Below are 13,671 nucleotides of genomic sequence, written 5' to 3' on the forward strand. Positions count from 1 at the left end.
CAGGCCTTGGGTCCCTAGTATGGCACCCTTTTCTGTGGTCTAGGTCCCATCTTCTGACCTCGGTGGGTACCAGGCATGTGGTACCAGACATTTCAAGCTGTTGTTAGAATGTAGTGCTGTGTTCTCTCTATTATCTTTCATTCAGCTTCAAAACAACCAGTGCCCTAGTTTCTGTGTTTTTATCCATGGGATTAGTGTGCTTGTATAGCTTTGACCATATAACGACAAATCATTCCAAAGCTCAATGGTTGAGAATGGTGGCTGTCATTCACTACACTTAATTATTTCTGTGGGCCAGGAGTCAGGAGTAGCTGGGCGTGGGTGGTGCATCTTTGCAATCCCAGTCAGTGCCTGGAGTTGCCAAGGCAGGGAGATTTTGTTCAGAGTCAAGTCAACCCGAGTTATGTAGCCAAGACTGTTACAAACCAACAAATACAAAGTAATTAAGTTGCACACTTGGTTGAAGGGCTGCATCCTGGAATATTACAGTTATTAGGGTTGGAGAGACGGCTCAATGGTTCAGAGCACTGGCTGCACTTCCAGAGGACCTGAGTTCAGTTTCCAGCACCCAACGATAACTTACAAGGATACACTAACTCCAGTTCCAGGGGTTCCGATGCCATCTTCTGACCTCGGTGGGTACCAGGCATGTGGTGCACAGATATACTCAAGGTAAAACATTCATACATACAACATAAAATAAATAAATCTAATTTTATAATTAAGGGGAGGAAAGAAGTCAGTTATCTGTCAAACATGTCCGCATTCGGGTGTAAGGCTGATGGTGTTAAGGGGTGGACTTCTGATCTGGCACCCTCATACGGCCTCTGGGCTCCACAGCACTGCTGGAGTGTCCTTACAGCATGGCAGCATTGCCAGAGCAAGCTACCCAAAAGACCAAGAAAGAGACTGTGGTGCCCCCATCACCTACTCTTGAAAGGCACAGCACTGTTCTATTGGTCCCGTAGATTAAGTCTCCAGCAGTGTGGGAACAACCACACAAGCCAGACATCACTATCAGGAGATGATGGCCCCTGGAGGTCACCTTTGATCAGTATGATTGTTCTAAAGATGAGGAGATAAGGCAGAATGTGGGAGACGAAAGAGCTCAAGGTCATAGTGTTTGCTGTTTATAATGAAGGTTCAATCTGGGTGGTGGTGGTGCATGTCTTTAATCCTAGCACTTGGGAGGCTGAGGCAGGTGGATCTCTGTGTGTTTGAGGCCAGCCTGGTCTACAGAGGGAGTTCCAGGACAGCCAGGGCTACACAGAGAAACATTGTCTCCGAGGAAAAGGGAAAAGGTTGAATGGAGATATATTTTGGTGCATAATATTACTATCTTCATAAAGTTCTTGAAGATGAACAAATGTTGGTCTGTTCCTAACTATAGTCTTAACTACATAGCCCAGGTTCACGTGAGTGACTGTGAACTCAAAATCCTCCTGTCTCAGCAACTCTGGGTACAGGGATGTTGCCATGGAAGTATGGGATGTAGGGTGGGCAAACCAAATCAGAGGCCTCACTTTCTTTGGTCAGAAAATACATAATGGCTGCAAATTTTCTGTAAGATGTCTTGCCTTCAATTTTTTTCCCCTAAAGTTGATGGATAATATGAATTCTCTTGTACAGGTATGGGAAGTTATGGGTCCCTACTTCACTTAAAAGTATAATCACTAAATTGACTTTATATAATTTAAAAATGATCATCTAGTCTACCAGGGCTAAAATAATGGCCTTAGTTTGAGCTGTTATGGCTTGCATATGAACCACCCCACCCTCGAGGGAGGGGTTTGGTTTCTTTACAGAAGTGATTGGATCCCGAGGATCCTGACCTTGTTCTCCAGCATGATCCTGCTTCCTGGCTTATGGATGCGGCTGCTTACCCTTAACAAGATTCTTCTTGCTTTTCTCCCTCATTCTCTGCAGAATGTTGGGTCACACCTGGAGTCTTGGCATAAGGCACTTCCTACAGTAGACTCATCCCACAGTGGCAGTCCCACTCACCTCGCTAATTCATCCAAATCTATGTACCTTCCTAGATCCCCCCACCAGATCCCATGACATTGGAGGTTATAATTTTAATGTATGAATCTGGGAGTTGAACATGAAGTCTGTAATAATTATGTATACTCTAACCAGTGCGTCATTTTCCAATACTGCAAGAAACTATCTGAGGTGGCCAAGTTTAAAACACGTGTTTTCAGGCTGGGCCTTGTGGCTCACGCCTTTTATCCGAGCACATGTGAAGCAGAGGCAGGTGGATTTCTGTCAAGTTTGAGACTAGCCTGGTCTTCATAGATAGTTTCTAGCCAGCCAGAGCAACGTAGATAGACTCGGTCTCAAAACCACAAACTCAGCACATGGGTTTACTTTGGCTCCTGGTTTTCAAGGGTTTGGTTCAAGACTGGTTAGCCTCACTGCTTTTGAGCTATCAGGAGGCAGCTCATCATTGTGAGAGCATGTGGAGAAACCCAAAGCCTCTCACCTCATGATGGGAAACTGGGGAAAAAATGAGGAGGAAAGAGATCATGGTCTCACCGGCCCCTTTGAGGGCATGTACCCAGTGAGCTAAAAACCTCCTAGAAGCCCCACCTTAAAGCTTCAACCACAGCCTAACATCACAAGCTGGGAACCTCGCCTTTGATCCAAAAGCCTTTGCAGTGCATTCCAGATCCAAGCTGTAATACTTATTTCAGTTTTGGAAATTTATCCACAAAAATAAGAGCAACCACATGCCAGGGTCTGAGTCAATGGCACTTACAGCAGAGGAATTGTGACAGGAAACACTGGGGACCACCTCAATGTGTACACATGGGTCAAGGAAATTAAATTCCGTATGGAGGAATGATATGCAATCCGTGAGCATGATGAACTAGAGGCATGTGCACCCGTGACATAGTAAATCTTTTTGTTGGTGTTTGTTTTTCCAGACAAGGTTTCTCTGTGTAGTTCTGACTGTCCTGGAACTCACTCTGTAGATCAGGCTGGACTTGAACTCACAGAGATCCACCTGCCTCTGCCTCCCGAATGCTGACAGGCACCACCACCAATCTTAGATGAGCATTAGAGTAACATATATGACGCTGTTTCTGTACAAAATAAAAGAAGGCATCTGTGTGTGTTTGCATTGCATCTGGAGAGAAATCTTTCAGAAAGAATTTGCATTTAATAATCTGCTTGCCATTTTCAAGGAGAGCGGAGCTGGGATGGGGCAAATATAGGAGAAAATGTATAGCGTATCCAGGGTATCATACAGCCATACTGTTGTCATCCATCTTTGCTAAGTGAACAAACAAATCTCCCCTGGTTAAGAAGTTCCTGTTCACGTCTCCCCACTGCCGTTGCCCTTTGCTTTTCCTGAAATGAAGGTGACAAAATGCTCCGAGAGGAGAGCTAGTAGGGTAACCATTTCTGAGGAGCACTGAGGACAGGATGGGTTGCCAGTGCTCAGGAGGAGAGCTGCTGCTGCCTCTTGAACCACTGGTGAAGAGAGTGCTGCAGGGGTGCAGTAGCTCCGAGGGAGGGGGCGTCTCACAGAGGCCCTCGGGTCTCACTTAGCCTGGCAGCGTTTCTTGGGGAATATTGATCAAAAGTGCTCACCTCTATCATCTGAGGAGCATAATGCAGTGTGTGAGTATTCATGGAAAAGAGCTTTTCTTGGCCAGGCTATTTTCTGAAGTCAAAAAGATCCTTTCAGGGTCCGTAATAGCCGTCCCTCCACACTTCACACCCTCAGTGAAAAGCACACTCCAATTTTCAGACCCTAGGACCCCACGCCAAGGAGGCGGCTGAGGAGCAGGACCTATTCATGTAAAATAGTCTGTCAGCTCAATGAGCATTTTACCAGAAGGAGAGGGAAGGATACGTTAGATTAAAAATTCCACCTGAACACACAGGAAAAGACACCTTTGTGCCTGAGATCCTTTAATGCATCTTTTCTTTCTTAAATGTCGTAAATGGAACTTTCAATCATATGCATAATGTAGCCAGCCACGGACAGAAGCACATTGGTGTGAGAGTGAGCCTGTGTTTTTCATGTCTGACAAGTATTTCCTAGTTTTTCTGACTTTGGCAGAACTGTATACATTATTTTTTTAATTTACCTGTCTACCTATCTACTTGTGCACACACACACACACACACACACACACACACACACACACACACACACACACACACCCTTCTGTCTCTAGCACTGGGGACCAAACCAGGGACCTCTTGCATGCTTGACAAGTGTTCTATCACATACAGCACAGCCACTTAAACCTTTACTTTTCTCATATTTCCCAACTTAATTTAGACTAGTAGAGACGTAGGTATTAAATTTTTTTCGGTAAAGTTCTAACCACCAAAAAGAAAGAAAGAAACAAAAACATGATCCAGTTTGAGCAAATCCTTTTTCTGACTCTTTAGCAGGGCTGTCATTTCCCATGGGTCCCTACTGTGGTGTTTGTTGCTGGTCAGCTCCTTTGGAGCACACGTGAAAGCACCTTTGGTCAGGGAGTGTGCCATAGACACACATGGTCTTCCCCAGTTGGGCCATCGTCCATGCCAGAGAGATGCTATGGCAGCTACAGCATGTGGAAAGCCCAACCCTTGAAAGCAAGTCACTCCACTTGCTGGCGGTCCCTGTGGTGTTCAAGACCTTGGTGAGTCTTTACCATCGTTCCCTTGAATCCCTACCTGTAAATGCTCTTAGGAGGCGATCACAACTGTCATCAAATGGTAGCAAGTACTGAACACCATGTGGCCTTTTGCATCCGGAAAGTGGGAATGAATTCCAGGGTGTGGTTGACCTGCCTGGGCACTGTATCAAGCCTGCCTTGGTGCCAGATCTTTCTTTTCAAAGTTTATCTTTTTTCTTTTTCTTTTTCTTTTTCTTTTTTTTTTTGTTAAGACCTGTGTAATCTGTCTTTCCAGGAAAATGCTATCTGGTGGTTTTTGAATTCCCAGTAGGGGTTGCTTCCTAAGTGCTTTTTAATACATGACAGAGAGGTCATATTTCTGGCAAACCAGATCCTCACAGTGCCAAAACCTTGCTGTGTTCAGCTTGGTTCATATGATAGTGATTCAAGGTGGTCTCAGACGTGGACTTAGGAACACCCTCACAGTGGCTACACCCTCACAGTGGCTACACCCTCACAGTGGCTACATTACAGTGGGCATGTGAAAGCTACATTGTGCGAGAACAGTCTCTATGGACTGGTTAAGGACAGTCATTGTTGATGAGCAGAGGTATCACTAAAATTCGGGAACCTGGAGACAGCGCCTGGCTAGAGCCCCAGTTTAGCTGCATGAGAGCCAGTGAGGCAACATCTTCAGGCCTCATTTTTTTTTCTTAAACAGCAGAGGTGGATGGAGGACAGGGTGGGTGTTCCCAGCTGTAGACCAGGGTGGTAAAGAACCATCTATGTAGAGAAGCTTACTTTCTGATCTTTTCTCATAACCCCCATGGGTTTTGTTTGGTTGAAAATGAAATGCAATTAAAACCACATCCATCCATCCATAGGAAGGGGAGCGAATGAGAAAAGCACTCCTTGATAGAAACGTTTCTACCAAGTGGCCTTGGCTTAAATGACACACAGAGCTGCACAACGCATGTGTGTACAGAAGTAAACACTGTAAATGTGGTTATCTTCTCACTAGGAAATACTCTATTTGAGGAAACAGGGAAGAAACAGGCATTTATTTGCCCTGGAATACAAACAAAACAAAACAAAATCCCTCGGGCTGCATTCTTCTAATAATGGTCCTTGTTGTCGGAAGCTGGACTCTGCCGCGGTCTGAGACTCCATGGGGGTGTTGATGAGGGTTTCTGGAGAAGACTCAATCGCTTACAGGAAACATGGGGCCTGGAATCAACCAACCCCTTCCCATCTTTTTGCTATAAATAATAAAGTAATCTCTATGAGACAATAGTGATGCCACCCTTTACATTTCAAGTGCTCATTTCCATATTTGAAAGGTGTCCCAGGAAGACCCCAGAGGAAAGGTGTCCCAGAATGACCCCAGGTTGACCCCAGTATGACCCCGGAGGAAAGCCCCCTGTGAATCCTGGAAGGCTATCTGCTGAGCTGAAAGGTTAGCAAGAGGGAAGAACTCAGCTCCAAGTAGCAGATGCAGAGCACTGGCCACCGGGCCCCACAGACACATTCGGACTGCCTTCAGTCCCATCAGTGGGGCTCCTCTGGCTTCCCAAACAATTCTTGGGCATCCATCACCCAAGCTTTAGGGATGGGGTAGCTTGTGGGATGGGATAGCTTGAGGGATGGGGCGGCTTGAGGGATGCAGATGCATTAGTTCTATCCTGGGAGGAAGTGAGGCGGGAATCTGAATCCTTAGAGGAGCCTAAATGATAGATAAGGCTGAGAAGTACTGTTTCTGATTCGCAGAACTTGTGTTGTTCCTAGAAGGAACTATATACACAAACTCTTGATTAACAGTTAAAAGCTAGAAAGATGTCAGGTCAGTTCAGGCTCTGTTCTGCACTGGACCCTCCCGGAACACACCAGGATGAGCCTTTCTCAGGACACCAACCTGTTCTATAAGAAATGGGTACTCAGCAAGCACTGGCTACAGAAAAAAAGTGAACGAGTGTCACAAGCTCGGTTGTTCAGCATCCTGAGAACTCTACTGTCTGAACACGGAGGGGCCCAGGATGCTCTCAGAGACCATGGGGTCAGGATAGAGTGTGATTGCTGAAGTCCTGAGGAGAGAAATAGCAATACCTGACTTCAGCCACAACAGAAGGAGTCCAAATTACATGTTGTAAAATATGTAATTTTTACAAAGTCCTCAAATACTCCCTACTCCTTAGGGGCAGGGACTCTAGCTAATACTGGCGGATGCCTAGAAAAGACACAGCAGAGGCCAGAGGTCATTGTGAGGCTACATACCAGTTGTAGAAATAGACCATACTGGCCCACTCATGCCATTGTAAAGCTGGGATGAGTCTAAGTAGGTGAGGAGAAGGATGGAGCACAGGTTTGCTGTTCCCAGCTGTAGACCTCGGTTTTGGGGAACCACCTATGCAGAGAAGGTTGTGATCACCAGAGGCTGCAGGTCCTCTGCCAGCTGACTGCTAGCATTCCATACCATGACCCATGAAGTAATTCCACACATACATGTAAGCTCTCTGAATGGTACACTGGACACCTCTGCTGGCTTTGGTTTACAGAATGCTTTTGAATAACTCTGTTCAATAAAAAAAATCAAATCAACTTTTTTATTAGATGGTGGGATAAACTTTTATTTTCCTACAGACTATGAGAATGTCAGAAACACGTAGCACCTAGGGTGCTGTGTTTCTCATTCATCGAATCATCACAGTAAATCAGAACGAAAAAGAGTGAGCTGGAGTTGAGTGGCACCATTATGGAGCTAAGAGTTTTCCAAGCAGGGCTGCCTTTGTGGAGTGTACCATGTCCCTGGTGTACATGTACACTCCTGACAAGGGGGAGCAGATCACACACCCCTCAGAACAACCTAGATGTGCAGCATTGGGAAGTAACAAGAGACCGCAAAACAATCAAATGACATGCTATATAACTTAATTCAACATCTCTATCAAATTGCCCCCTATTTACACATACTACATACTGTAGACCTGACACTAAGGAAATGCTTGCTTACTGTGTACATCACATACATAGCATCTGGGCATCTCTTGATGAGTTTCCCTTAGATGCGACATCCCCTTCAGTAAGTATGGAGTGATACAGCTACATATAAGACACAGAGGAAGGTTTAGAGGGCTCATCAAACCTCCACCACAGGTCAGTGGAGGAAAGGAAGGGACACCTGAGGACGGTCAGGAAGACAGGGTTTGCATGGCTCTCTGGAGCTGTGTAAGGCTAAGGGTCCTACTAAACAGCCACACTGCAGAGTCAGAGTCCATCCCGGGGCTCTCAGGAAATGCCTGCTTGGCTGCTGAAGACACTGTAAGAGTCACTCACCAGGCTGCACTTCCTTTCTTCAGTCTGCTGCAGGTCTGGCTATTTTTAAAAAGTCCTAATTTTGTGGGGTTACTAATTTTTTTTTTACAGCATGAAAGTCTATACAATAAGACTATAAACATCAGTTTCCTTCTTCATGGACATCCAGAAATCAGCATGTGGAGAAGGGTACTGGCCAGACCCTGCATGAGCCCAAAGAATCTTACCACACTTTGGGGTAATTAGGGACACTTTTATCACAGATGGCTGACCTACTAATACTAGCGTGACGAGTGTCTCTCAGGAGGGTCTCACCAGATGAGTGACCCTTAGTAATTTTGTTAAAAGACATTTATTATGAAAACACAATGTTTGCTTTTCTAACTGACAAAAGGAAACACCAAACTTGATCATTTCAATTTTCCACCCCAAATAACAAGAGCTGCTAAGTCTAATCAAGCATGGTTGCCAGAGTCCCTACTCCCAGCTCTTAGGTCTCTAACCAGAGCTATTACCAACCAACCCAAGACCCATGGACTAAACAGATAAGTAAAACAGAAACAGACATGAACTGTTGCTGTCAACCTGGGCATGGGGTTGATAAAATCATTAGGGTACAAGAAGTTCAAATTATTTGCTACCTCCAATTGAATTTCTCACTCCGAGTCTGAGGGCTTGTGGAAGCAAATGACATTATGAAGAGACAGCTGTGGGAGTGAGACAGGACCTCTGGGACCTGGGTTGTGGCCCTGGGTTCTGTTATGACTGAAAAAGACAAAAGTGAAAGACTTCCAAAATGACAAGAATTCCACAACAGTGTTCATGGGGCCTGAAGGTAAGTGTTCCCACAGAAGCTACTCAATGACCGAGTACTGCAGGGGCCTTTGGTGCCCAGGACTTGGGAGGTGCTTTCTGCAGGAGCCAGGTCTGGGTGCTTTGTAAACACCAAAGTAGGAGATCAATAACAGAAGTCTGAGCACACAGGCCACACACACACAGACACACACACACACGGAGACACACACACACACACATACACGCACACACAGAGACATGGACAGACACACACACACACGGACACAGACACACACACAGATACACGCACACACAGAGACATGGACACACACACACAGACACACACACAGATACACGCACACACAGAGACATGGACACACACACACACAGACACGGACACACAGACACATACACAGAGACAGCCACACACAGAGACATGGACACACACACACAGACACACATACAAAGAGACACACACACAGACACACACACACATACAGAGACATACAGACACACACAGATATATACCCAGATACACACACACACACACACAGTGGGTGGTATAAGAATCAAGGTTTCACTGACACAATGGAAAACGTCATGACAGGCGATTTCCCTTCTATCACCATTAAGCTCCCACTAAGTGAGTATTCTGGACCTTTAGGAAACAGCACACAGGGAATAGAGCCTTTCTTCTACTTTGCAATGTCCTGCTCTCTCTATGATCTTCAAGCAGCTCTCCAGGGGCTCCTGTCTGTGGGTCTGGGATGAGAGGCTGTTGAACTCCCTTCAAAGCAGCAGGCTGGATTCTCCCTGCAGTGGGATGGTGCTCCTAGAAAGCCTTTCTCAGAATTCCCACTCACTACAAGACTGAGTATGGCTTCTGGCTCTGCTCCTTTTTCTACCAAGATCAGTAGCAGCTGACCCAGCTCTGTAGTAGTTATAAAAAGCTGGCTTCTCTGGGGACTGGACACTGATGAGGTGGATAAGCAGAGGAGTGACCAAGCAGGCTAGGAGCAGTAACATGTGTGAGATCTGAGGGCAGAGGAAAGTAAGAGAGGTGGCCACATCCAGGACATTCTTCCCCATGCAAGGGGTGGCTTCTGCTGCATTTTCTGTTTTGCTCTGAGGCAGAGGAAAGGATGAGGCAACACTGGAGCTCTGGGACAGCACTAGAGCCAGGACAGAGGCACGGGGCTGGGGTGTGTGTGTGTGTGTGTGGGGGGGCATGGCAGTGGGGGCGTGACCACGCAGAAGTCTTCCCTGTGAACTCTTAGTTGCCAGGTTCTAAGGTCCAAGATGCCCATGTCTAGTAAGGGACACATTTAACTCCTTCCTTCCCTCCCATACCTAATAGGCACAACACACCCTCCTTGGAACCAATATATGAAATTTGATCCATATATGTGTATGTGTATATAGGTATGGGTCAAATCTATTGCCTGGAATCTGTTACCCTAAAACTCCTGTGACAAGTGCTGTTTCTAAGGCCTGTCTTGGACTCTGAACAGCAGACAGGAGGAGGACTGCTGGTGAGCTTTCAGGGGACACAATGTGGGTGCTGGTCAGCCCTGGAGCTGGAGCAGCCACTAATCTGTGTTGATGTGAGTGGTGCTGGGCTGGGCTGGGCTGAGTTGGGCTGAGCAGGGATGCTACCCATCTGCCTAGTGTTCTCACGGGGATACTCCCGTATTTTTAGACACTCCTCTTGCTCTGTGTGGGACCATCACCTGACAGAACTCTGTGTTGTCAGGAGAATTTTAAGTCAGTGGAAAGTTCCAGGTGGAAAGGGTTCAATGGTGGAGATGAAACTTCCTGTAGGAAACGACCCTGGGGACAGCCAGTTTCCATGATGGTAAAATTTTGAGTAAAATATAAAACCTAACATTAAGGATTAGCAAAATCAGTATGGAGGAAATTCCTCCAACCATTACACAGTTGCTTTGTCAGCCCTTTTGGGAATCACGCTTGGGTGTGTAAAGGAAAGGAAAACGATTCGGTGATACAGACAAGTAGTGCCCTTTGCCCCTTCCCTGTGGGCCCCGAACCTTTTGCTACTGTGTTCTGCCTAAAGACTCCTGGCTTCCCCATTGCCCGTATGACAGCAGGTTTGTTCTTGGTTGAGGGTGACTTCTTTCTTTTCTTCTTCTGATGCCCAGGGTTTGGTGAGATTCCAGGACAAGAGGGATGCTGCATTGTTTGAAGGTTCCACAGATCCGTCGGAAGACGCTGGGGCCCAGCCATGAGAAAGCCTGCTGCACGTGCGGGTACAGTGGCAGATTCCTGAAGTCTGGATTCTGAGGTTCTGAGGAAATCAGGGGAGTCTTGCCTGTCTCTTCCACATGGAGGCTTTTCTTGGGGTCCACACTCAGGTTGGAGGTCAAGACCCCTGCAAATGAAGCGGAGAATGGCCACATACTGAAGGAAGTAGACACCGTGCTCGGAAGAGAGGGAACTTGGCCACTGGGAAGTGGGTTTGAAGTCCTCCCTGCCCTGTGGTGTGCTGGGCGAGGATGTTTGTTGAATGTATCAAAAAAGAAATGCCAGTTCTCTTAGTGTTTGCCCTGGGCCCTTCTACAACATAAAGGAAAGAAACTACAGATCTGTGGATCTTTGATATAAAATCGGCCTTTCTGGCTAATACAGAAGTAAGGAATGAAGAGAAAGGCATCGGATTGCAGCACACTGCAGTGAAGGCCACGGAGAAGCCCTGGGCAGAGTCAATGGCGATGCTGTTTCTGGGATCCTAGCATGTTTACACTTTGATGTTTCACATGAGTTACTACTCACTTATTCCCTGAAGGGCCTAAGACTAGAGGTCACGCCTAAATTGCTTGTCTGAATGAGTCCAGATGAGCATGCAGATAGATATTTGGCACTAGAGGGAACAAGGAATAAAATTAAAACTCGCAGCTCTGCACTCTTCCGTCCCCAGGGTGGCTGTCTGGGAGCTCAGAGGAATACAAGAATGTCTGCTGTAACACTCGGCCACTGTTGCGGGGTTGTCCTGGTCTCCCCAGGGCCACTCTGCGGATGAGAGGATTTCTTTCATCACCCTCCCCCTTGTAATTTATTTTTAAATGTTCTAAGCTTCCCAGGGTGGCCCCTGCCTAGAACAAACCTCAAAAGCAGGCCTCCTGCAGTCTCCTCCCTATGGGCTGCTGCTCTTCAACTATGGCCTTTGGAATTGTTACTACCAATGTTTGAAATTTATTTAGGCTATTTTGTTTGTTTGTTTATATGTCTTCTGACCTTGTCCTATCCTTTCTGGGGAAGAGCTTCTGAAATCAATACTTAAAAGTTCCCTTGACCCATGGCGATACTCTGTCCCATGCACTGTATGGTTTTTCACTTTTGGATTCTGCAGACAGACTTTCCCTCTCCCTCCCTTCTAGGCTCAGTGGGACTGGTAGACAGAGAGGACCTGGGCTCTTTTCCTATTGTTTTCCTCATGAGAAACAGGCTACTAAGGGTGGGGTTAGCTCAGTGGTAGAACACGTGCTTAGCATGCATGAAGCCCTGAGTCCCAGCATTGCAAAATACAAAACCCAGGTTGCCTTAAACAAAGACTGCACAGCAGATGGGGGCCATCCAAAGATTGGTGTTGTGTTTAAATGTGCATTTGTTTTGCCTACCTACGTGTCTGTGTGCTGCTAGGTGCCGGCTGTCACAGACAGTTGTAAGTTGCCACATGGGTACTGAGAATTAAAGCCTGGTCCTCTGGAAGAGCAGCCAGTGTTCCTCACAGCTAAGCATCTCTCCAGTCTCCTCCAAGGACTGGGTTTTTAAGGTCATCTCTCTCTTTCCTAGTGTTGGGAGTGGGAAGGAGCATTTGATGAGGGGTAAAAAAGGTGATGGGGGAAACCTGACTGAACCTCACAGAAGATTCTGGTTTGAAAGGCCAACTACTGATAACTGATCACATCAGCTGGAATTAAGAAGTCAAAAGGACAAAAAAAAAGCAAGTGAGTGAATGCTTAAAAATATTAGGCAAAGGAATAAAGCACTTGCTCTTGTTTGGTCAGAAGCAAACGTTTTAGCCTGTACTCTATCCCCCTCCACCAAGGAAGACAGGTTGAGTTCCTACAGACTGACAGGGGAGTGTCATCTGTCCCACTGAGTAAACCTGGGACAGCATTTCAAAGCTCTGCAAACAAGGGGCTTGTACTCCTAAAGGCAGGGACCCTATTGGTCAAAGGCAGAGAGTAAAGCCACACCAGGGTCCAGTGCACTCGTGACTCATGCATCCCTTCAGTTTTGACTTTCTCCTGGCACATTTTCATCCTGCCGTGACTGCCCTGTGCCCATTGAAGCATCCCTGACAAATACAGAGGCAGCGGCTGCAGGAAGCAGAGCTGAAGCTCAAAGGGTAAGGGCTGCCTTCATGATACAGTGACCATACTTGCCAGCTGCTGACAGTGCTGCCCCAGCTTGGCCTCTGCTGGGATAGAAGCTGTGGCTTAGTCACAGGACATTTGGGCTCTATTTTATCTCTGCCAGGGCAGGCACAGGAATAGATGAGAGATGGGGCCTCTATACAAATCTTTGCCCCTAAATTCCTACTGGGAAGGGACCTTACAATTCTGTTTCACCCCTTCTGACTAGAGAACTTGTGTTCTATAGAACCTATCACCTTTGAGGGCTGATGTAAGTTAGCCACTGGGACCAGTCTAAAGCCATGGCCGAGAAGAAAAGAAAGGGTCGCTGGGCTAGAGGAATGACTCACTATAATGGCCATCTGCACATCTAGCCAGCAGACATGGCAGGCTGCTGGGTTATGGAGGTGTCCTGGAAAAGCTACTTCTATTCTGTTGGGACCACCATAGGAACATGGTTAATAAAGACAGCTTTCTCTTCTGAGTGGATTTATCATAGGTGCTATCCAAGCATCTCCTGCCTGTGAACCAGAGAATCAGTACAGCCAGGCCACACTGGAGAGTTG

General features: G+C 46.6%; 1 protein-coding gene across 8 annotated transcripts in view; it reads right to left on the minus strand.

The window, feature by feature from the left end:
- Nucleotides 1-7,221: 7,221 nt before the first annotated feature.
- Ralgapa2 (Ral GTPase activating protein catalytic subunit alpha 2) overlaps nucleotides 7,222-13,671 on the minus strand; it is a 280,066-nt gene continuing 273,616 nt past the window's right edge. For all 8 annotated transcript variants that reach the window (XM_063283347.1, XM_017592238.3, XM_063283348.1 and 5 more), the window contains one exon: nucleotides 7,222-11,118. The gene's annotated coding sequence lies outside the window, so the exon portion shown is untranslated. The remainder of the gene's footprint in view (nucleotides 11,119-13,671) is intronic.

The sequence above is a fragment of the Rattus norvegicus genome, chromosome 3 (assembly GCF_036323735.1).
Source record: "Rattus norvegicus strain BN/NHsdMcwi chromosome 3, GRCr8, whole genome shotgun sequence".
Classification (NCBI taxonomy): Eukaryota; Metazoa; Chordata; class Mammalia; order Rodentia; family Muridae; genus Rattus; species Rattus norvegicus.